At 37.6% G+C, this 25,760-nt stretch overlaps 1 long non-coding RNA gene across 1 annotated transcript in view; it reads right to left on the bottom strand.

The window, feature by feature from the left end:
* Nucleotides 1-2,481: 2,481 nt before the first annotated feature.
* The window catches only part of LOC124417687, a 75,683-nt gene continuing 52,404 nt past the window's right edge, over nt 2,482-25,760 (bottom strand). Inside the window, exon 2 of the long non-coding RNA XR_006936523.1 lies at nt 2,482-5,101. This is a non-coding gene — a long non-coding RNA (uncharacterized LOC124417687). The remainder of the gene's footprint in view (nt 5,102-25,760) is intronic.

The following is a 25,760-nucleotide window of genomic DNA, read 5'->3' as shown; positions in this document are numbered from 1 at the left end:
TGTTTCCTTTATGTCTAGGAAATAACAACATGAAGGAGAAATAGTTTACTGTCTATCTAACACAAACAGTTAAATTGTCTAACTGCCTCTATGTGCACAGTGTAATGAGAAAAACAGAAAACAGAAGGAAAACTACTTAAGACAATACATGCCTGCAATTCAATATGAAGACTATACCAGTGACAGAAAGCCAACCAAGATTCCAATATGTAACACAATCCTTAGGTGATACTCATCATAACAGTAGCTTACACAAAATAATCTTTTGGTCAGAAAATGATATCTTTCACTCAAAGATGTCAGCAGGTCTGAGCTTTACAATATAGAGTGAATTCTGCTCTGTTTTTAAATTTAAATTTAATTTTTTTAGTAGCAATGAACTAGACTGAAATGCTGTAACAGGCTTTGAGATCACTGATTATAAAGCAGTTAAATACTATGCTCAGGCTGAATGTGCTGTATCCTTTCCAATGATGGCAGAGAACACTTCCATTATGAGTAGCACTGCAGTATTTTTTTCAACAACAGTAAAAACAGAAGGCCACAGTACAGGTTGGAGTTGCTCCCATGAATCAGTAGCTTTGTATCTCTGTTTTTTTGCCAGGGATTTTTGTTGTTTGTCTGTGAATCTGATGAATGTTTTTAGAGCTCAAATATTTTTTTATTCATCTCTTAATTCTTTGTAATAGCCATAGTCTCAATGCGGCCATAGGCAGCAAATAGTTGGGAATTTTATATAGGAAAATAGCAACAGGAATTATTTTTTGAAAGATTTTTTGAATTTTTTTTGTACTTTGCTATATAGCTGTTGTAAATGTATGTCCAGCAAAAAACATTACAGTTTATTAATCTGCTGTTCTCTATGGATTTGTAACTTAAATCCCAGGGCTTCTTTTCCACTGGATTTTCTTTTTAGAAAGTTGATGACATATTGTATTCTGTTGTCCTTCTCAAAAAAACAAACCCACTTTGGTTATCTGTTTTAGGGTAAATTTTCAAAAGCAGACGCAAGTACAAACCCAAACAATGAACGTTGATATTAATTCATCAAGTTGATATGCATGAGGAAGATGAGCTTGTAAATATGAAAATTCTAACTTTCCTTTCTACTTTAAGCACCATTTTTGACATGTAGTCCAGAACACTCTTTCAAAGGAAGGAGATGTTATATTCCATGTTTTCCACTAGAGTAAAAAATCAAGTTTCAAAGCTTCCCAAGCATAGCCAATAAATAATGAAGCATGAAGGCATTTGCCTTTCCATGGGCTACTGTTCCACCATAGAAAGTGTCATCTTCCAAGCTTTGTGAATGCTAAATTTCAACTGACCATTCCCTGTTTGATCAATTATCCTATTACTGAGTAAAAATGAAAGTAAGAAAAGAAAACAGCATTAAGTTTTGTGTACTTTTACAGAAAACAAAGCTGATATGACTTTCCCAACTGAAATCACAGCCAATAATTATATAGTATATTTGCAATTTGTTTAGCCATTGCATTACACTCATTTTTCAATGGATTAAGCTAAAAGACCTGACATAGATTAAGTCCCTCAACTTATTTAAAAAGGACTGTAAACAAACAAACAAACAAACAAAAACATCACAGGGTTTTTATCTACTGCAGTAGCTCTCTAACACAGATGTCAGTTATAAACAGTTATGAAAACACATTCTATAGACTTTAATGGCATTCTGGTATTCTATCTGATAAATGGGTCTTATGATTCTGTATGTGATAGAGAGAAGCTATGTACAAGAAGAAGGCAATAGAAGAATTTCCTGCATACTTGATTGTTTTCTGCATCTCCCTATACAATGGCATTCTCAAGTTCTTTCCAAAGAACTTTGGCTGCCGTTTTAAGACAACTATTTTAAAGTTCATGGAACATTTTTAGCACCCATTGACTAAGAACATTACTTTTGCTTCTGACATAATATAATTTATGTTATTGATAAGAGAAAGTGTCCCATATTCAAGCATAGATTAATTTCTATCGGACAGAATAAAAAGGGGGAATGTTAGGGTCGATCTTCCACTTTTTCAATTACTTTTTATAAAAAAGGATCATGCAAGAGAGAAAGGCAGAATTTTTAGGGAAATATAAAGCTAGGTTCACCTCTTATTCAATGAACATAAATGAAGGAAAAGGTTCAATGTACGACCCTGGAAGAGAAGAGCTAGCTCTGCTTTCACATACACTACTCCAAATCTGGAGGCAATCCAACCAAGCCAAAGTGGAGAGCACCTGATGGCAGGCATACAAGGCCCAAGGCTTCTAAATGAAACATGTATTCATACATTAATATCATCACAAATACAATGGTACATAATGGTAGGCAGCAGGAATGCTTAGTGCTATTTCACAGGTTGTTCTTTGGACTCTACTTGCAGTGAAATCAAACCTCTAGCTGATGCAGATGATCTGTTTCCTTAAACAGTGGTGTTTATCTATTTATTTAAAGAATTCTTTCACATGGTCTCTAGACACAGGAGTTCATACTTTATTTATAAGTCACAATATATCTTCAGCTAACATGCTTATTGCTAGCAAATCCCTGCTTCATTTTGCTTCAAACCAATATCAGGTACTGCAAGAGAAAGAGGGCCAACGTGCTTCTCAGAAATCATGTACTCATGAGAGAATACCTGCCTCTACAGATATGCACATACATGCACATATATACACATGTACACACAAATACACACAGACACACACACATGCACACAGGCACAGAAATAATAGGAAAAAACGACTCGGCAATTGCAAGAGTCGCAATTTACCATGGAAGCCTCTACTTAATATTCCGCTTGATCTGCCAAGTTTATAGCCTGGCAAATCTGAATACAAATGTCGATGCAAATGAGGATTCATTATTCTTACATCGTCTTTGTGTTGAAGCTTAATGTAACTTGGTTCCTGTGGTTGCTCAGGGAATGTAGATTGCAAGACAGAAGGGAAAAAAAGAGACAAAAAAACAGAAAATCAAATGGGGAAAAGTAACAGAAATAGAAATAAATAGAAAAAAATATCCTAAGGTCTCAGACTAAGAAAACATCAAGCTAATACAGTATGTTCTTCTCCCGTTTTCTCGTTTAAGGTACATTTGCTTACCATTATCAGCAGAGAAGGAGTTAACTAACCAAGAACAGTCTCCACAGAGTCAAAACACAACAATCCTCCTTTTACTGATTATACAATATTGTGCCCATTGTAAAGTCAGTGCCCCATTTATCTGAAAATTTCAACATTCTTTCGTAATTATAGAGCTCATTGGCTGGTAGAACCTGTACATTTAGATCTGTAAGAAGATTATAAATGAATTCAAAACCACCCCACCAGTGCTGCTTCTTTCATTATAAATTACTGCTGAATAATTCAGAAACACGTTAAGAAAACTACAGTACGATTAATAAACTACACAATCAAAATCACAATAGTTTAAAGCATACATTTATTGTCCCATTTATAGCCCAGCACAAGCAAGGGTTGAAAAGCATCAAATTAGAGAAAACATGAAATGCTGCAAAATTATAATTAGATACTCAGTGTCACAGTACATTGTTCTGATGAATCTTTCGTACGGCAAGCTTATGCTTACATATAAATACCTTCTCGGTAAATAAAAATGTACTGTAGGCTTGACTTTTAGGCAAGCTGTAAAGCTTAGCATATGCGATGATCCCAAAGTCAACGCTGTAAAGCTTGCTTCTTCATCCATAAATAAAGCACATTTGCATCCATTCAGTCAAATTAGCTCCATATAAAAAGGTGGTTATAATTAGCTCCACTTTCAGGTTCACGGTTAAAACTCAAGCATGCCTGCCGTCTTGATTAAATCCACCATCGTCTTCCAATAGCTGGTGCTAATTCTTCCAAGGAAATATTCAGTTGAGGTGTTATTTTATTCTGCACTGCTGTTAGTTTTCTAATTTACGCCAAGTCCCTGCAGTGCTTTCCTTAAGCCATCCTCTTTGTCTTCCCTTTGAAATTTACCAAATCTTACAAGAAATCAATACTTAATTGATTATTCACTTTTCTGCAGCTTCAAACAGCAAGCACGCATAAGATCCTGGAGTAGTCACCCGATTTCCAATGCAGGAGGTTGCTTGGTGGCAGGGATCTGCAAGCATCCAACAGCAGGCATTCCACGAAGCTGTGCAGTGGCATTCAGTGCCGGCATCCAATAAAGCAAACGAAGATACTCTAACGAAGCAGGAAAAGTTCCCATGTGAGATAGATCCATATCAATGCCTTAAATAGAAAGCCGAGGCTCTGGCTTTCGGATACAAGAGCACCATTCTTTGCAGCTACTCCTCTCCTCCTTTCTGCTTACCCTTTTCTTGCCGTGGCACTGAAATGGAATATCCAAAGTGCCACCGAACTTGAACAACTCCATGCTGGAACAGGGGCGAGACTTGTGCTGCACCTCTGACATAGAATAAGGATGGCAAGCACGTAACATTACGAAATGTAGGACAAATTCAGGCGAGAGAGAGAGAGGGAGAGCAAGAGACAGATGGCGGATCTGGCTAGAAGCCAAAGCCAGTGAAATGAATTACACTGCTGAATAACTGTACACCATTGATTCTGCCACTTGTTGCTGCATGGCAAAAAAGGGCCTGACGTCGGCAGGAATCTCCTTGCATGTCACGCGTGCCGCAGACAACTTTTCGCACGTAACTCACACTGCCGATAGCGATGCGCTATGACAGCCAGGAAGGTCGTATTTGTGCATGCGCGTGTGCTCAGGTGCATGAGGAAAAGCGTGTTTGTGCGTGTGAGGGAAAGCAAGGGAAAAAGCTGAGTGCGTGTGGGGGTGTGTGGGTTGTGCCGGCATGCCTAGTGTGTGTGCGCGCGCGCGCGTGTGCAGAGAGGAAAACAATCCCCGCAATCCAGCCATTTTGTTTAATGAAGAATGGAAGGCTGGCATTCAGAGACGTGGTTATGTGCCGCATATTAATGTGCACTCTGTAGACATCCTCCCCCTTTTTACATGAGTGGCACAGGAGCGAAGCCCTCAACAGAGCAGCCAGCGTGGGAGCCGGAGCCCGTGAGGTAACATATCATCATTGAGCCCAGGGACGTGGCACACGGCGCTCTGCAGAGGAACAAGTTGCTGTCTGAGGAGAAGGAGGAGGAGGAAAGCTGGTCCCACGCTTATGATATGAGGGTGCTTTTGGAAAGATAGCCCGAGTCGAAGCAGACTGTTCAATAAATGCTTCATACCCAGGATGAAGGGAGACATTAGGAGATGCCCAGGGGGCTTTGGAAATCAAATACAATGTTTGAGTAGCACAATTTGAGGTACATTATAAAAAAGCAATTTGAATTGCCAATGAGGCGACACATATCTGCATGCTAATTAGACCTATGTCAAGCTTAGTCTGCCGGGTGGTGTTGATGGCTAGGAATGTGCTTGTAACTCTGCAGAGAGATTGTTTCTGCATAAATTATCAGCTTTGTCCTACTGATCATTTTCTGCAAACAAACATGAAATGTGAGATCAAAAGGCAATTCTGAAATTAAAATTATTGATTGATAAAGCCGAGATTTCAGAATCTAATTAGAGGAGGCACAAACAAAAGCTGATATTATTACAGATTGTGCCTGAGCTAGCAGCCAGATTGTGCAAGGCTTGTAATTTATCTTTGTTTATGCAGCCAGGATATTAAAAATGTAATTAAAATGGTAAAATGATCTGATCACAAATAGCCACCTAGTGGCAAGTATATTATTTTAAATGGATTATAAAAGCATTGATCTGTGCAAATAAAAGTTTTTTTTTTTTTTCATGACAAACATAGCAGCTCATTGAAACTTGCTGAGCAATTTGTCTTTTGCTAATAAGTTGTCTTTTGTGTTTTCTTCCACAGATAAGCAACATCATTTATAACCTTCATTTGCACACTAATAAACATTCTGTTATTACAGGTGGTGTTGGGAACATCTTTCACAAATTATGGCAGATGAAAATGGAAGCAACAAATACACTTGTCTCCAGACATGCATATACATTTTGTAAAATTAGAATATTCATCTGACAAGAGCAGAAGTTGCTCATTAAGTTACTCTATTGCTCTGTTTAAGCCATGAAACTGTAGAAACACTGTCAGTATGTAATTCAGCTTCTTGACTATCTTGGTTACTCACAAATACTATACAAAACAGAGAAGACCCAATTTACTAAGTCTGTGCAGATTCAGTTACTGAATTTCATGGTAATAAAGAGGTCTTTGTGATCTCTGTTGTTTTTACCTGCATTTAACACCTTTCAAGAGTTGTCATGAGGTTTAAGTTTTAAAGAACAGACTGTTTGTTTGCAGAAAATATAGAAATGAATTTTAGAATTTCTCTGCCATCATGAGCTATGGACAGTGAAGCTGCTAAAGGAAGCTTTTTCATATGCTAATGAAGCTAGACTAGGAAAAAACAAACTGTAAACTGTTTTTTGAAAAAATATAGCCAGAAGCTTGTAAGTTCACGAGCAAGGCTTAACTCATATGTTCCTTTTTATTTCAGATTTCCACATGAAACCACTGTGGAAATACTCCATTCCTTTTTAAGAAATTCACAATTTAGGGTCCTGTCAGCAGCTCTGGGGTCTTTTGTTAGGTGCACTTAAAATGCCAGATTAAATATTAATATGTGGTTAGAGTTGTGCTATTTTGCAAGCCCTGAAACCCTATTAGTAAATCATGATCTGGTGACTGATGCAAGAAATTTCAAGGAACCAAGAGTGCAGATTGCCCATCAATCTGATGGATCACTAATTTTTAGTAAATCAGGCCCTTGGACTTTTAGCTGTAAGCAGACGTATGTTTCATTGTGACGGGAAAAGCAGTCCAACTAAAAGAGCAATTTTCTGCACTGAATGTGTACCGTAACAGGCAGAGTTGTTTTGCATAATCACTAAGTTATTTGAATACAAGTGTTCATTTAGCAGGCTGTGCATGAGTGATGCTGTTCTTGGGAAAAAAAGCCCACATTTTTAGCTAGAAGAGAAAGCTGAATTATTTTAATAGAATAGTACTAGGATTTCAAAAGGGATCCTCAGGATTGGAGAGCTTCAGAAGGACAATGACCAAGGACAAGAAGGGTTATATCTTCCCAGCCCTCCAAAGGAGCTGCATCTCCTCTGTAGGCTTCATCACCCATGGTCCTGCAAGGGGAGGAACCAGTCAGGGGGTGGTAAGTACAAAGCTTGCTATTGCACAGAGCTTCCTCAGGAAGCATCAGAAAAAGGCATCCAAATGAAGGAGCAGTAAATAATATAGGTGAAAATACAGAAAACACAGAAAATAAGCTACTGTTGTAAAGAAGAAAGATCCTCCCTGACATATGGCAAGCTTTGATATGTGACTGAGTTCCAGCCTTCTGAGCCTCTTGAGAAACACACACACACACAAACCACAACCATACCATCTTTATCGGGCGTCTTTATTTCATGCTGATGAATCTTTACTTCTAGTTCCTAATAATAGGGATTTAAGCATCCAATTTAGTTTCATGTCTTCAGAACCTAACACAGTGCACATTTCCTCCCATTTCATATCTGTCCTTTTTGCTCTCACGGCTCCTCTCACATTTTTAGCAGTCTGCTGGCACTCACATGGAAATTGGCATCAGAAAGAGACCTCTACACACCTCCTTTGCAGTGCTGCTTCACAGACACTGAGAAGTACAGTTCTGAAAGGCTGAAAGCTCTTGCATGTATCTGTATTTTTCTTAGGTGAGTCTCTTCAAACACTAGTGTAGACTTTGCTTAAAAGAAATCCCCTTAATCAAAATCTAAAATGAAATACAGTTAATAAATTCATGTTTTATTCCTTAGCAGGAGGCTACAAATATAAGCCATTACAATCAATATATTGAAAGTACAGTATGCATTATTTTTTAAATAAATAACTAATGTGCAACAATTTATAGAATCATAGAATTCAAGGCTTTTTAAAGCTGATAGAAACTCTAAGAAAGAGAGACATGTTTTTTGTTTGTTTGTTTGCTTTTACATACCAGGTGGCCACTTTTACTATTTCAAAAACTAAATAATTTCTTTTATTTAAAGAATATGATCAAAATCAATAGGCCATCTGGTATTGACACTGGGAAGTAACATGCGGCAACACCAACCATTCTGAAACATTCCAGCGAGCTTTTATCGCAAGTGGGTGTCTGCTGGGAGCATGGAGTGTGTTCACATTTCCATCAAGCCCTGATCAATGGGAATTTATTACTACTTAGACAAATAGACATCCAGGCTGTGCAAACCAGAACCAGCTGGGATGTACGCCCATGTCAGAAAGATACACAAGTATGAAAACAGAGTGAAAGAGTTCAAGAATATAGGAATGCCTTTTTAGTCTTTTGCGATGCTAATACTTTGCTACTACATCCTGTGAAAATGCAAGTGCTAACAAAGCAAAGATCTTTTTTTTTTTTTTTTTTTTTTTAATGGAGCTCAGAGTGATCTACCTATCATTGTTTCTGAACTATAACTCCTATTGTACTCTATGTCATATTCATGCGTTTACCAAATGTCAGAAACCTCCTTTACTGTCTAGTAATACCATTGTGGTCCCTCCAACATTCATACAAATACACCCACTCCTCTACCACACACACTTTCTTGGTGTCCATCAATATGTTAGAAGTCTGATTTTCATTACCATATCATATGGAGGACTGATTCTTGTTCCAAGCTAAATAATGTTTTTTAAAAAATCTTTTACCCTTTAAGAGGGGCTTGCTAACCAAACCACAGACTGGTAACAAAGAAGTATTAGAGTATTTGACACCATATATTCTTTGGCAAACACCAAAACCAGTAAGTTGGGCAGAAATTTCAGTGCTTAACTCAAGTTTTACAAACAGGAAAATTGTGCACAAGATCTAGTTACATACATTCCATGTTAAAAAGGGAAACATTCCTAATAGACCTTTCAACATAATAAGATTCAGGCCTTAGCAGTAAAGAAAATGATTACAAGTTTTATTAGGCTTCGACTAGTTTCCACACCAGATCTAAAAAGTCACCTTGCACCTATATAAAGAGGATTATTTATGTAATTATCTGTACACGTGTCCTCATCAGCCACTGTATACAGTCATTTCATGGCATTCAGATTCAGTACAAAAACATCAAGGCCTAAGTACAAATATTATTACTATAATGGGTTTTCATTTCTAGAGGTCATCAGGGGAAGGGATTAATTTTGCTTGCTTTATTGTACACACAGAACAGCACAAGGGGTCATATTACAATGCCTCTATCTGGAAAATCACATTCAGATGTAATGAGAAAGGCACTTCTTAAAACAAGTTTACAATTTTGGGTGTATTAACTGTATTTTATTTCCATTCTGTATTGCTTTTATATATATATATATAAAATATAATATATATATAATATAATAATAATAATAATATAATATAAATATATATATTATAATATATATATTAGGTATCATTAATTGGTTGTTATTGATTTCAGGTGTCTTTGTTGATCTTTGAAAAGTTCTTGGTTTTCTTTTTTAAGTATCCTTTTATCAATAGTGATATATAAACATTCTGTATCTTTGGGCCTCTGCAGACATTTTTTCAGAATTACATAGAGAACTTAAAATCTCTTAACTGCAGTAAAAGTATTCCAAATACATTGCATTTCCTTACAATTTCTGTACATTGTACATAAAGCAGTCTCTGGCTAATAGCTTACAGACACTGACTTATTTTCCTCTTGCTTCCTCAGAGTGTCTCATTATGAGGTATTTAAATGAGAGAACAGAATTCTCATCTGTGCTGAATGAAACTGATATTCTGCTACCCAAAAAACTTCATTCTTCCTATGTACATTCACATCAGATGACATTGTGAAGTATGATTTGTACAGACAAGGTCAAAGGTAGCAAGAAAGTGAGTCCAAACCATCATGCAATGCAGTGTCCAGATATATACATCTGTAAACGATATCTACTTAATGTGTATAAATAAACAACTGGGTATTATCCAGCAACAGATGATTTCTTAGTCCATTTTCAACAATTTCAAAGCGGTGTGAGTAAAAGTTCACCAGAACCGTGACTGGCTGCAACATCCTGATAGGACAAGGTGAGATATAAAAAAAGAGAAAAAAAATATTTAAAATAAAATGTGGAGAAAAACAAGACGAAAAGCAAAACCAGAAATTACATAGAACCATTCAATAAGGACACATACTAAAGGAATAAAAAGATGAGTCTATAGTATTTCTTATATGCCTTATACAGTTTATTCACTTGCACAGACAAAATTGTTCATATTTTTCTATGGCGGATAAAAACTCAATATTGCCCCAGTTAGAAAACAGGGTTCATTTAGTAAAAGAAATAAACTACTGGAAAAAAAGACTGGCCAAACTGAGGAAGTTCCCTGAATATTCCTAATCTTAACAGTTATATTCTTCTGACATACTTTGTCTTGGCAAAGAAGCTGAGAAGCAGAAGTGACTGGAGACATTATGATTTCAGAGGCCAAGACTACTCATAAACCTTACAAAAGCACTAGAGAACTGTACAGAGCAATAGCATAGGCAAGGTAAAACACATGCTTCCTTTTCCAAGCGTACTTTCTGTTTCTGCAAATTGTCAGTGAACTTCTCCCAGGCCATCTTTTTGGAGCACTATTTTTGGCATTGGAGTAGTACACGCACAAGCATAATGACCATTGAAATTATAGGCACATATGAAGAAATGATACGACCCTTCCCACTTTAGTGAGGATATGTCAGTGACTCTATCAACTCCAATGGGTTGAGACCATTTCTCACAACAGCAAAGATCGATTAACGGCACAACATATTTTAGCCAAAGAAAATCCTCACTGCTGTGTAAAAGTAACATATATCTCAGGGTACTTATTTTTAGTTTGCTCAGAAGTTGCAGCCCACATATTTGTCCTTTCCTATTTGAGAAAATGTGTAATAGAATTATGATTTGTCCTGCAGCAACATGGGTTTGAGACTGTAGTGACTCTATATGTTCATGTGCACAGCATCTATTGGAAGAAAAACACAATATGCAACAATTGCATTGTACATTCATATAAAACAGTGTTTTTTCGTTTGTTTGTTTAAGAAACAAATAAAAAGGAACAAACAAAAAAACCCACAATAAACTCACAGAACACAAACCCCTCAAACTGTGTTTAAACTTAGATTAAATTCTGATATGAATTAATGTATTAATACAACTTAATGTATTAATCCATTGTAATTAACTTTATGAACCCTCCCTTGATTATCCATCTAAACATTTAATATCAAGAGAAGAAATAAATACCAATACAGTAGAAGTAACTAACTAATTTAACTTTTTATTTAAATAAATCTAACTGCAGAATATGCATTTTCCTTTGATATTTCTATGCATACACACATTTACACAGAGAGAACATTCATATGACCCTTACTTCTTGTTGCTTAAAACACCGACCTTTAAAATTCAATAAAAGTTACTGACTGAATTGAGATCACAAAGGAGCATTCTGATAGGCTGGAGACTACCAATTCCCCAGGTGTTGAACCTATAATACCAAGATCTTACTTTCCCTACCCCATAGTTGCTATTCTTGTATGGGTTAGTGAAGTTGTGTTCTTTCTTAATGAGGAATTCTTGGCACCAGAAAGGACATTCTCATGAAGGATTTTGTTTTTCTGACCAGAACAATACATTCTCAAAAAGCTCCTGACTGGTTCTATCCAAACACAGCCCTATGTGCGGATGTCTATATAGTGCAATGCTGTAAAAATATATGAAGGTGTAGTTCCCCAAAACACATTGTTTTAGATTTGATTGTGACTACTCCAGAGGAAATGCTGAGGTCAGTAGGCTCAGAATGTCCTATATCCATACAATCCAAATCTTCAAACCATATAAAACAGGGTATCTGCACTTAATGACTGCAAGAAACTTTCTCAGGCTTATACTCCTGAGCCACGAGTTAGCCAGAAGAGGGCTAGCTGGCACAAGCCAAAACCATGATGAGGAATACACTAATACTTAAACAATTGAAAGGATAGTATTCCAGGGTTTAGGAATGTTCCTAGGCTCTGTTTAATTTTTGGCTATAAATTCATCCTATAAGTCTTTCCATTAATGAAAATGAGCTTTGGACTAAGTCCTTAGAGGACCAGTGACATTTGAAGGATGGGACGGGGATGCAATCAATTTAAATATGCATTTGCAAATTTACAAAATATTATAAACATGTAAGGTAGTGCATCTATCTTCATCAGACTCTAAAGCTGTAAATACCAGATGTCATTTATAGATTAAATGATTTTCCTAAATCTAATTTTGTATTTATACAAACCATTTGTCAATTCAACATGAAGGTTTCTATTTTAAACATTCAAAAGTCATGGAATGCAAATGTTAGGGTTATCCCAGTGATTCATTGCACAAATCATAAATTAATGAACAGAAAAACTAGTTGTCTGAGAGGTGTTGAAACAGATCTGTAACTGACCTGCTCATGCCATTTTCACCTCTGGTTAAAATCCTTCATTTTGGAGAAAAAGTCCTCTAAAAATCTCACAGTTTTGTCTGGTTGGTCTTCTGCATTTGCAAAAATTTATCTGACACTACACAAAAATTCAACTCATGGAAGAGGGATTTGGCAGGTAAGTGAGCCTCACATCTGTGCCTGGGAAAATCATGGAGTGGATCTGCCTGAAAGAGGCACGTGCAAGATGAGGAGGTGATGCGAAGTGCAGTTTCACCAAGGGCAGATCATGTCTGACCAAGTTGGTGGCCTTCTGTGATGGAGTGATGGCATCAGTGGACAAAAGAAGAACAACTGATGTCATCTACCTGTGACTGTGCAAGGCTCTTCATATGGTCCCATACCACATCCTTATCTTTAAATTGGAAAGATATGGATTTGAAGAACGGACTATTAAGATAGGAATTGGTTGCATGGTCGCAGTCAGAGGGTTGTGGTCAATAACTATGTCCAGGTGGAGGCAGGTTATGAGTGGTGACCCCCAGAGGTCCATCACGGAACTGATGCTTTTCAACATCTTTATCCATGACCTAGACAGTGAAATTGAGTACACCCTCAGGAAGTTTGCTGATAATACCAAGCTGAGTGGTGCAGTTGATAGAATAGAAAGAAAGGATGCCATCCAGAGAGGCCCACCTAACCTAAAGAACCTAATGAGATTCAATAAAGCCAAGTGCAAGGTGCTGCACTTGTGTGGGAGCAATCCCAGATATGTTTACAGAACGCAGAGAATAACTCATTGAGAGCAGCCCTGCAGAGAAGGACTTGAGGGTCCTGGTGAACAAAATGCTGAACATGAGCCAGGAGTGTGTGCTTGCAGACCGGAAGGCCAGGAGTATCCTGGACTACATCAGAAGAGGAGTGGTAAACAGGGAGAATGAGGTGATAATCCCCCTCTATTCTGCTCTTGTAAGGCCCCATATGGAGTACTGTGTCCAAGCCTGGGGGCCCCAGTACAGGAAAGATGCAAAGCTATTGGAGCAGGTCCAGAGGAGGGCCATGAAGTGGATCAAAGGGCTGGAGCACCTCTCATATGAAAAAATGTTGAGGGAGCTGGGCTTGTTCAGCCTGGAGAAGTGGGGACCAGGCAGTCATCACTGTGGCCTTCCAATACTTGAAGGGAGCTTACAAGCAGGAGGGGAACCAACTTTTTCTGTGGTCTGATAGTGATAGGACAAGGGGGGAATGACTTTAAACTAAAAGAGGGGAGATTTAGGTTAGATATCAGAAATAAATTTTTTTATTCAGGGAGTGAGAAGGTACTGGTACAAGTTGCCCAGAGAAGTGGATATCCCATCCCTGGAGGCATTCAAGGCCAGGTTAGATGGGATCCTGGGCAGCATGATCTAGTGGGTGGCAACTCTACACATGGCAGGGGGGTGAAACTAGATGAACTTTAAGATAACTTCCAACCTAAAATATTTTATGATTCTATGATTCTAAGACACGTGAGGTTAAGGGGGGGTAAGGAGAGAGGAAATTATTCACAATTTAAGATGGATTTTCTGTGTTCCTGCTTTCCTTCAGTAGTGATAGTTCCCAAAGCATGGGATAGCTAAGCACTCTCTTTACCACTATCCCTATTACCACTCAAAGACTGATCCTCTCAGATCTTCAAGGTAACTGGCAAAGCTAACAAGAACGTTAACAAGCAGTTAAAGAAATTAAAGGAAACCATATCATCCTTAGATAAAAAGAAGGTTTAAAATGTAACAAATACTTGGCTGATTTCTTTTTCATCACATTACAAAAAGACAAGGTATCACAGAAGACAGTACTATCAAAGCAAAACTGAAAACAAATTTGACGCTACTGTTTTCAAATTAAAAACTTTACAGAGTCATTAAGTCTTTGATAGGATCTGTAGATCAGGAAATGGAACAGTTTAAGAAAAATGTTTTTACCAACCTGTGATTCTCAGAATCCCCAGTAGAACTGGCAATTAAAGGGGAATAAATCAGCTCCAATTGACCTTTGCCTTGCTCAGCCGGCAGTTTGGAGCTTGGCTAAGGGACATGAACTGCCAGGCATAACACAATGGGGGACATCTCTGCTTCCACCCCAGAGGCCATCGTGGATAATCAGCTTCTTTTGTAAAGCAATGAAAAAGGAATACAGGAACCCTTCTCATCACCTTTCCTTCTTTACTAGTAAACACCAAATCTTTGGGAACTCACACTTAAGAATGATACCTGACTTTGAAACCAGCATATGCCCACTGTTTCTTTTTTTATTTGATATAAAAGGAAACTATTTACCTATATGAGTGTACAGGATAGATACATGCAAAGAGTAATGAAGGCAATGCCCTGGGTGAAATTCAGCTATTTTAGCTTACAATGGCACAAAAGCTCTTCTCCTATTATAAAAAGCTCCTTAACTTGAATGAGCTATTCAACCAAAGGTAATCCACAACATCTGGATTTTGCTAGGATTGCTACAGCAGGAAGGAACAGAACACAAGTAAAGGTAAGGTGAAGACACAAGGTGGAAACCAAGAAAAAACATCAGAGTGGCCCTTATGATCCTCAAGAGACCCTTTGAGCTGTGCCTTGGCTGCAATAGTCTTGGGTTTCTGAACAATGCATGCATTTATTGGTTTCATATGTCCATGTAAACATATTTTAAACTTTTATAACTACATTACTTGATGACAAGTATCAAAGTCTGTCACTGAAATTTGGACTTAAACTTCCAATATTTTTCAAAATAAATCTTTTCTTCAAAATAAATTGCTTTCTTTTTCATGTTAGCGTATTCTAATATTTGGAGTACTTACACAGAACTTAGATGTCAGTAATGCATACATTCATGACTTGGGGTATTCTGTTGACTTTTTAAAATGTGAAACTGAGCAAAACTAGGATTTCATGGCAGAAATCTTTATCCTGTGGGATCCCTCCACAGGTCAAAAGAAATAATTTCCCAAATGAAAAATCAAAACATGAAATCAAGAGACAGAAGAGTCATATAAATATTTATGCCTTCAAGAAGAAATATCTTGTACCATGTCTCCTCATATGTGATCTATATGTTCTGTATGAAAACTGATTTAAAAAAAAAATAATCTGTACTAAAATATACAAACTTAAGATTTGTAAATAAACATAAAATGCCAATATGAAATGAAAGTATAAACCACCGGCTTGAAGAGTTTCATAAACACTTCTACATTTTCATTCATGAAGATATCAGGAGATAGTAAATCCTCATTAATGTACAATACTTCATATTGCATCTCAATGACTTTCACAGCAAGAAACTTCCTCTACCAATATAGAAGCATCCATGATACTTGTAAGCAGAAGGGACTATAAAATCAAATAATTCCTACCACATCATTACATAATTTATTTTTAATTATACCTACTGAATAGTTTTAAATATTCAATTAAGCTGCATTTGAATTTGCCAAAGATTATTTCAGATCTTATCACCTTTGGATGCTTGTTCAAAATGCTTACTGCTAAGGCATTAAATGTACCCTCCCATATTGTCACACTGTATGTAGGGTAAATGAGTCTATGATGATTTTTCCCTCCAAGGCTAGGAATATTAAATTAAAATCTAAAAGAAGCAACAACATTGTTTTTATATAACCAGGGGCCTCTCCAAACATGAAATACATTTGCATAGTTCCAGACTCAGGAGGAAGTTGACTTATTCATATATAAGCTGTAGTGATGTGCTCTTGTATTCTGTCAAGTTGCAAATTTGCCTACAGGCAAATTGGATTTAATCTATCCATAGCATTAATATAAAACAAATCTACACAGCTCTTCATCAATAGAGCAGTCTCATTTTCTTACTTCTAGATTTACACAACCTTATATCTGAGAGCACACTGCAAATTTTTTGTTTCTTACTTCTACAGATGTTGAAGTACAATATATTTAGTGGAGTTCTTACCTCTTAAAAGGATACCTGCTTCTAATTAACAGCATTTCAACACAAAATTGCTCAAGAATAACTAGCCTGTGCTGATCCAACTCTTAAGTAATGACTTGAGTATGTATTTCAGTGGAGGATTTTCTTTTTTTTCTTTCTTGAGTAAAGACAGCAGAAGTGTTTGGGGTCAGTTTGGAAATTAATAGCTAGCAGTATTTGTGTTCATTAGAAAAAGCTTTCTTTTTAAAGTCTCCTCCATAAATTATATAAATCCTTCCCTACCATAGTCAATGAAATAGAACCATGTTGTAACATTGCATCATCTATATAGTTGTAAAATAGATTTAATACAATCAAAAATAAATCATTGACAAATAAATCCAATAAACATGGTCTGAAGACTGCGTCTTGGCGGACATCACAGTTCATTTCAGCCAAGCCAGATTCCTTGCCCTGTACAAAAAATATCTGTGTGCTCTTCTTAAACAGTCATGAATCTGAGTTAAGTGACTTATTCTCAAGATCATTGTAGTCTTATCTCCTCTAATCAGCATTCTAGAGTCAACCAAATCAAATGTTTCTGTGAAAATTACAAAATACTGTGCCAGTACTTTGATACTATCTAGTGCCTGGTCACTGTCAATATTACTATTAAATGTCAGATGCCAAAAAATATCCTTGGCACAGTCAAGAGGAAATGAACAAAACAGATCTAGAGACTTGAAATTCTGCCCAGTAGATGTGAAAATAAGAGAAAAAAGCAAGATATTTTTTATTCTTTTAAGTAATGATGAATAACTAAAATAAAGTGAAATTACTGAAAATCATCTTGGGAATAGCCTTCTGGGAATTGATTGCAACATCAGGCATCGCTCAGAGCAAGGTGAAATTCTTCTCATACACTATTTTCTTGACATAGTTAAAAACAAGTTCACTCATTTTCTTTCAGAACATATTTTAACATTTTGACTGGTTGTCCCGAACAAGGAAGAACATCAACTCTTCTAACAGCTACCAGGTTTTCTACTGTGACTCTTTACAAAAGGGTGTAGTCAATGACTTTATTTTTCTCTTTGGCTGAAATCACAATTGAATAAGTTTCTATTTGGCCAAATTGGGGAAAAAGTAAGGTAGAATTTTTTAGTCTGCACTGGAAAGTGAAGGCAGAAATTAGCAATAAGTGACTATGATATTCCAAAGTACAATTCACATAATATTTCATTTTCTTAGTTGCAGTTTAGATTTTTTATTGTACTTTAAACTATTAAACTTAGAAAATAATTACTTGAATATGAACATTGGTTTATCGATTATGTTTGCAATAGTTCTACTACAGATGAAGTGGTCACAGCCTGCACGGTTTGTAAAGTTGGAAGGCCTGATATGAACTATGGGTCTGATAACATCCAGAAGAGACTAAGAAAAATCACACTTATGTGTTACATAAGTAGATTTCAGTAATTACATTTTGTCAAGAAAAGTATATAGAGAAATCCACCAGAATTATAATGTTGGTCACCGAGAACAGAGGTTAATTTTGTACATGGCATTTCAGTGATGAACATACTGATATTAATTTATTCTGTTTTATGTTTTGAGAGGTTTTTTTTTTTTTTGATTGCCTATTCTGAAAGTAACCAAATCACCTAATCAAACTCAAGACAAAAAAAAAAAAAAAAAAAGGATTTTAAATAGGATTTTAAAAATTTTCATGTATTTGCTTTTTAAAGAAAACATAGATGTGACAAAATGTCTGAAAATGTCAGTAAAGTCTATCTGAAAACAGATTTTTCTCTTTCAGACCCTGGATATCTACATAGCACTTCTAAAAGATCCAGAAAATAATAACTAAGAAAATAAACTTTAGAGTAGCTGTGACTCTCATGCAGAATTGAAAAGTATGGTAAAAAGCTTACAGATTTATTCCATTATGAGGGGAGGTTAGATGCCAAACAGCATACCTTAATGCCTTAAATTGCAGTAGACATACTTGGGCAAATGAATTGTACCCACCTTGTCAATAGAATAAAAATTCACTATAAATCAGCCTATGAGCTCACTTACTTAGACATTTGGTGTTTGAAGAAAGATTTAGACATTAGGTAGCAAATAATGCCTTAAAAAAAAAAAAAAACTGTTAATTTATTTTTTCCTAATGTCTCAGTAGGCATCCTTTTGTAATTATGCATCAGACATTCCATTGTGACATATGAAGTTCTTCACATTCACTGACTGGGAGGTTGGTCACCTTGCTCAGTATTGTGAAACCCCACCTAAAACAGGACACAGAACTTAATTCTTGCTATTCTTCAACTAAGCAAAATAATACTTTATGTCTTTTTATTAATACTTTCATTAATAGTCAATGTCTTTTTGAGGGAGCTCCTCTCTTTTACAGTCTAAACAACAGGTCACAAGAAGCCTAGACAAGTTTTATGCCTTAAACTCTTTAACTATATCTTCATAAAATCATAGAGTGATTTAGATTGGAAGGGACCTTAAAGATCATCTAGTTCCATCCCCTGCTGTGAACACAATTGCCAATCACTAGATGCCCAGAGATCCACTCAACTTGGCCTTGAACACCACCAGGCAGGGATGGGGCATTCATAGCTTTTTTTGGGCAACATTTGCCAGTGCCACACCATAGAATCATAGAGTCATAGAATCCCTAGTCTTGGAAGACACTTTTAAATGCCATGTAGTCCAACTCCCCTGCAATGAACAGGGACATCCACAGCTAGATCTTGTTGTCCAGAGTTTGGTCCAGCCAGGGACTTGAAATTCTCCAGGGAAGGGGCATCCACCACATCTCTGGGCAACTTGTTACAGTGCCTCACCACCCTCAGTGTAAAAGATTATTTCCTTATATCTAACCTAAATCTACCCTCTTTGATGTTGAAACCATTTCCCCTTGTTCTATCACTACAGACTCTGCTAAACAGTCTGTTCCCTTATTTCTTACAGCCCCCTATTAGGTATTGAAAGGCTGCTATCAGGTCTCCCTGGAGACTTCTCTTCTCCTGGCTGAACAACCCCAGCTCTTTCAGTCTGTCCTTGTAGAAGAGGTGTTCCATCCTTTAGACTATTTTTGTAGCCCTCCTCTGGATGCACTCCAACAGGTCTATGTCTCTCCTCTACTGTGGACTCCACATCTAGACACAGTACTCCCTATAACGCCTCATCAGCACAGAGTAGGGAGGCATGATCATCTCCCTTGACCTGGCCACGCTGCTTTTGATGCAGCCCAGGATATGGTTGGCTTTCTGGGTGGTAAGAACACATTGCTGGCTCATATCCAGCTTCCCATCCACCAGTACCCGCAAGTCATGTTTGGCAGTATTGTGCTCAGTGTTTACATCTCCCAGCTTGTATTGGTAGTCTGATTGCCAGGTACAAGACCTTGCACTTGTATTTGTTGAACCTCATGAGGCTCTCCTGGGCCCACTGCTCAAGCCTGTCTAGATCCTTCTGGATGGCATTTCGTCCCTCTGGTGTCCTGGCTGCACCACACAGCTTGGTGTCGTCTGTAAACTTGCTGAGGGTGCACTCGATCCCATTGTCAATGTTACTGATGAAGATATTAAAGAGTATTAATGGTCCTAGAGTCAGTTCTTTGACCGTCAAACAGTTCATCCATCAAACCTTTATCTTTCCAATTTGGAGAGCAGGATGTTGTGGAGTACCATGTCGAAGGCATTACTGAAGTGCAGATAGATGATATCAGTGTCTCTTCCCTTGTTGAGCATCCTCTGAGTAAAATTTTTTTTTCCTAATATCTAATCTAAATCTCTCCTTTTTTAATTTATAACCATTCCCTCTTGTCCTGTCATTAGCCACCTAAGAAAAAAAATCAGTCTCCTTCCTGTTTATAAGCTCCCTTTAATACTGGACGGCTGAAATGAGGAAACCTCCAGGAACCTTCTCTTCTTCAAGCTGAACAAGCCCAGGTCCCTCATTCTTTCTTCATAGGAGAGGTGATCCAGCCCTCTGATCACCCTCATGGCCCTCCTCTTGACTAACTCTAAGAGCTCCACACCTTTCTTATGCTGGGGGCCCCAGGCCTGGACATGGTACTCCAGATGAGGCCTCACAAGGAAGGAGTAGAGGGGGACAACCACCTCCCTCACCTTGCTTACCACTCCTCTTCTAATGTAGCACAGTATTCTCCTGGCCTTCCAGGCTGCAAGCACACACTCCTGGCTCATGTTCAGCATTCTGTCCATCAGGACCCTCAACTCCTTCTCTGCAGGGCTGCTCTCAATGGTTTTTTCTCCAATTCTGTACACATATCTGAGCTTGCCCTGACCCAGGTGCAACATCTTGCACTTGGCCTTGTTGAAGATCATTAGGTTCTCATGTGTCAACTTCTCAAGACTGTCCAGGTCTCTCTGGATGGCATGCCTTCTTTCTATTCAGCCTATATCAACTGCACCAGTCAGCTTGTTGTCATCAGAAAACTTTCTGAGGGTGTACTCAATCCCAGTACCTAGGTCATGGGTAAAGACGTTGAAAAGCATCAGTCCCATAGTGGACCCCTTGGGGACTGACATCCTCCTGGACATACAGCCATTGACTACAGCTGTATGGCTATGACCATCCAATCAATTCTTTTTGCCCTTCATTTGTCCACTGAAGCAGTCACTCTATCATAAATAAACAGTTAAAAAAAACCCAACATTCTTTTTATTTGCTGTCTAATTTCTAAATCTGTGCCATATCTCAGTTTTCCTCACAGTGAAGAAGTGCTTCCAGACGTTCAGAGGGAAGCTTGTGAGTTCCAGTTTGTGCTCATTACCTCTTGTCTTGGCACTGGGCACCAATGATAAGAGCCTGGCTCCATTTTATTTGCATCCTCCTTTCAGGTGTTTTTTGCATATTGCTCAGCCTCCTTTTCTCCAAGCTGAACAGTCCCAACTCTTTCAGCCGTTCCACACAGGAGAAAGGCTATAATTCCTTGATCAAGTCAGTGCTCCTATGCTGAAATCTTTCCATCATGTCCTTGTTTCTCTTGTGATGGGGAGTCCAGAACTAAACACAGTACTCCAGGTGTGGGCTTACCAAGGCTGACTAGAGATGAAAATCACTTCTCTTGAGCTGCTGGTGATATTTTGCCTAATGCAGCCAAGAATACTGTCAGCCCTCTTATTGGCAAGGGCACACCGTTGACTCCTGATCAACTTGGTGTCCGTCAGTGTCTGAGTAATGGAATCATAGAAACAATCATAGAATCATAGAATGGCCTGTGTTGAAAGGGACCACAATGATCATCAAGTTTCAGCCCCCCTGCCATGGGCAGGGTCACCAACCACTAGACCAGGATGCCCAGAGCCACATCCAGCCTGTCTTTGAATGTATCCAGGGATGGGGCATCCACAACCTACTTTGGTAACCTGTTCCACTGTGTCACCACCCTCTGAGTGAAAAACTTCCTCCTAATATCTAACCTAAATCTCCTGTCCTAGTTTAAAACCATTCCCCCTTGCCCTATCATTATCTACCCTCGTAAACAGCAATTCCCCTTCCTGTTTATATGCTCCATTCAAGTATTGGAAGGCCACAATGAGGTCTTTCCGGAGCCTTCTCTTCTCTAAGCTAAACAAGCCTAGTTCCCTCAACCTTTCCTCATAGGAGAGGTGCTCCAGCCCTCTGATCATCTTAGTGGCCCTCCTCTGGACTCGTTCCATAAGATCTGCATCTTCCTTGTACTGGGGCCCCCAGGCCTGGATGCAGTACTCCAGCTGGGGCCTCACAAGAGCCGAGTGGAGGGGGACAATCACCTCCCTCTTCCTGCTGGCCACCCCTTTTTTTAATGCAGCCCAGGATACAGTTGGCCTTCTGGGCTGCAAGTGCACACTGCTGGCTCATGTCCAGCTTCTCATTTACCAGGACCCCCAAGTCCTTCTCCAGAGGAAAGCCACTCCCCTCAGTTTTCTGTTATCTTTGAATTTATTGACTGTGCACTCTATCACATCTGGTGCAATCTACCCATCATTAATGAAGATATTAAACAGTACTGGACCCAGTATTGATTCCTGGGATATGCTGCTCCTAACTGGCTTCCAACTAGACTTAATACCACTGACCAGTACCCTCTGAGCCAGGCTGTTCTACCAGTTTTTGATCCACCTCACTTTGTGCTCATTCAGCTCATGCTACAACAGCTTTTTCACTGTTCCTTTCTCTAAAACCATTAAGTGAAACAAAGAACATTTTATCACATCAGCAAAACAAAATGTTTGAAGTTGATTTTATGCAGTACCAAATACTGCCATTATTTTTATAATGTATACTTTGAACCAGATACTCTCCTCAGATATGAATCTGCAGTTGAAAATATCTTATGAGGAAGCACAAACTAGATTTAAGGTTAGAAAGTAATGCATTCCACATATCTGAGGCTCAGATACAACTGTTTATTTATTTATTTATTTTACTTTGGATAATAATCACTAGTACTGTTCTGTCCATAAAGATCTGCTCAGAATTTTACCAAGCTATGATATTCATTATCATAGCTCACCTGTTAAAGGCAGCTAGATGCATACAAGCAATATATCACTCTGTTCTTGTAAACATATATATTTTATTTTATTTTTTAGATTAGTTTCATCTTGAAAATTACAGATTGGATTAGGAGGTTTGATATGATTGAAAAGCAGATTGACAGTCTACTTAGCATTTTTATTAGTCGTGTAGATTATCTATACGCTATAGATGACCTCAGTCAACTTAACATTCTTTAGGCAGCCAGATGCAAGGCAACATCAGCCAATCATAAAAACATGTACTTGATTATTAGGTCTCAAGATGTGTCAGATCAATACACCACATCACCTTCAAGGCTACATACAAGAAGCTATCTGCATCACTGGTAACTTAGGATGCTAAAGAAAAAAATGCTAAAATACAAAATGCCATTTACTTAAGATGTATTATATATGGATATGTACGATACTTTAAATCCTTTAAGCGTTCTGATATAACAATTGTACTTTTCTGACCTCTTTGAAACCGAAACACATTTAGCTCATAAATTTACTAAATAAAAGTTTTAAAGAATTTCATTGCTTCTACCATCTCTTTGTCATTATTACATATATACTCGACATTAAGCGGATTCTCCTGTATAATTGTAACAAGAAATGTTTTAATATAAACAATACACAGTAATACATAAAAGGAGTGTTTGCAATGATGCCTAGCTGGTGCTGTTGTGCTTTGTGATCTAAAGATTAATGTAAAAATATGCAACAAGGAGACACTGGTTTTGCTGTATTTACACTGTTTAAGTATGGTACCACATCGGTAGTAACATGGTGAGGAAATAATTCTTCAAAATTATTCATGTTCTGCAGTTCTTTGTTCTTGAGTATTCACTAATCTACAACTGGCATTTACCACTTGGCTATCAACTACACCCAACTGTCTCTTGACCTTTCTAACACATTTACCTTATTTACGAAAGCATGGAATTAAGTCTTTAAATTATTTAATTATCTCAAGCTAAGTGATAGCAAAGTATAAAGTGTCATTAACCTACATACATCTGGACCCACATTTGTGGAATTTGTTCAGACGTAAAATTTACTTTCTGCTCTGAAGCAGCAACTTTGAAAATACTTTTTTTTTTTTCTTTTTTTTTTTTTTTTTCTTTTTCCTACAGGCTAAGTAGTATTAAGCCTAGATCTTACAGGACGGAATGAAAAGAGGCTTCCTTACAGGAACTGTATACTTTAAAAGTTTTACACAAGGCAATTTTTTTCTTCTTGTTTGATATATATATTCTCAAACTTTAAGATGTCTTAATATTATCGCTAACTGGATCAACTATTATTCTAAATAGAAATGAAGGCTAAAATGGAACGTGATGTTTGAGAACTTTGTGTTCCTTTTTCTGCTTAATTAACTCCCGTAACTCCTAATTAACAATTCCTAAAGCTTTAGTTTTTCTAAGGTAGTAAGCCCAAGAATTTCAAGGGTAATAGGTTCTATGCTAATTGAATGGATAGTTACAAATGAGTTGCTAAGGGATTAGCCCAAGAAAAGATCAATATGTTTAAGAAGGTTTTATGGTAGCTTTCTATACAGGAGCTCCCAAGAAGTGTAACTGTTTGGAAACTAAAAACCCAGAAAAAATGAATTTTATACCTGAATCTTACTAATGTGTATCTCCTCATCCTTCTCTCTTACTGACTTCAAACCAAAACAAAACACGTATACCATCATCAACTACACTTATAAATATGAGATTTAACTTCTGCAGCCTTTAACAGATGTCATTGCCTTATTCGTTCTGGCTGAGACTAAAGAAAAGTCAGCTATGAGGGGCCAGAACTTTTCTACCTCTGATGAGTAGAGGTAGACAAGTCTGCCAACCACCCAACCTGTTCTTTGTTGTACTGTTGGATTTGGCAGTTCACAGTTAACATCCCAGCACACCTTTCAGGAGTCCTACCAAAATGGATTGAACTACTTGATACAGCAAGAATTGGCTAGTGCACAGATCTAAAGTTATTTTATTACTGGCAAGTTTACAACAATGAATCCCTGGGTAATCACATAATCATACCTAATAATTAATCTTTTTTGGTTGTTGTTGTTCTTAAAGTCTCCTGATTAATGTTGTGTTGGATATATGAATTAGCATTCTGGATTCAGACTTCTTTATGTATAATTTGTGAACACTATATGAACTGCCTCATTAGAAAGCTAGTAATGCTTCGGTTCCATATCCTTTTGCACTGACATTTTTATTTTTCTTCTCTGTCAGACATCTTCATGGCACTTCAAGTTAATTGAAGTCAAATTTGAATATAAGTATGTATAAGAGATGCTCCAAAAGTGCTCCAAAAGCTCCAAAAGAAGAGATGCTTCCTATTTTATCATGGTGGTCCACAGAATCAGAGAGAGATATTGGTGATATGGCTGTAGAGGCTGAACCTTCCCACCAATATTCCATTACATTTTGTTTCAGTGTGACAGATGGCAGCAGAGGCGCAGTCTGGCAAAATGATATCTGACATGGAAGTGCACATGAAACAAAAGTGTGGAACTGAATTCCTCCATGTGGAAAAAAATACACCCACTGACATTCATCAGTGTTTGCTGAACATCTGTAGAGACCAAACAGCGGATGTGAGCACAGTGAGGTGGTGGGTGGTTTGTTTCAGCAGTGATAGCATAAACAATGGTCACCTCCTCTGGTGCACATTTTTATGAGGATGGCATGCACTTGTTCATTTTTGGTGAAAATGCATGGTTAATGATGGCAGCTATGTTGAAATATTGTATTTTGTGCCTGAGAAGTTGCTATATCCAATGATGTT

Source organism: Gallus gallus, chromosome 2 (assembly GCF_016699485.2).
Source record: "Gallus gallus isolate bGalGal1 chromosome 2, bGalGal1.mat.broiler.GRCg7b, whole genome shotgun sequence".
Classification (NCBI taxonomy): Eukaryota; Metazoa; Chordata; class Aves; order Galliformes; family Phasianidae; genus Gallus; species Gallus gallus.
Note: the sequence above shows the minus strand (reverse complement) of the source record. Positions and strands in the feature narration are given on the sequence as shown.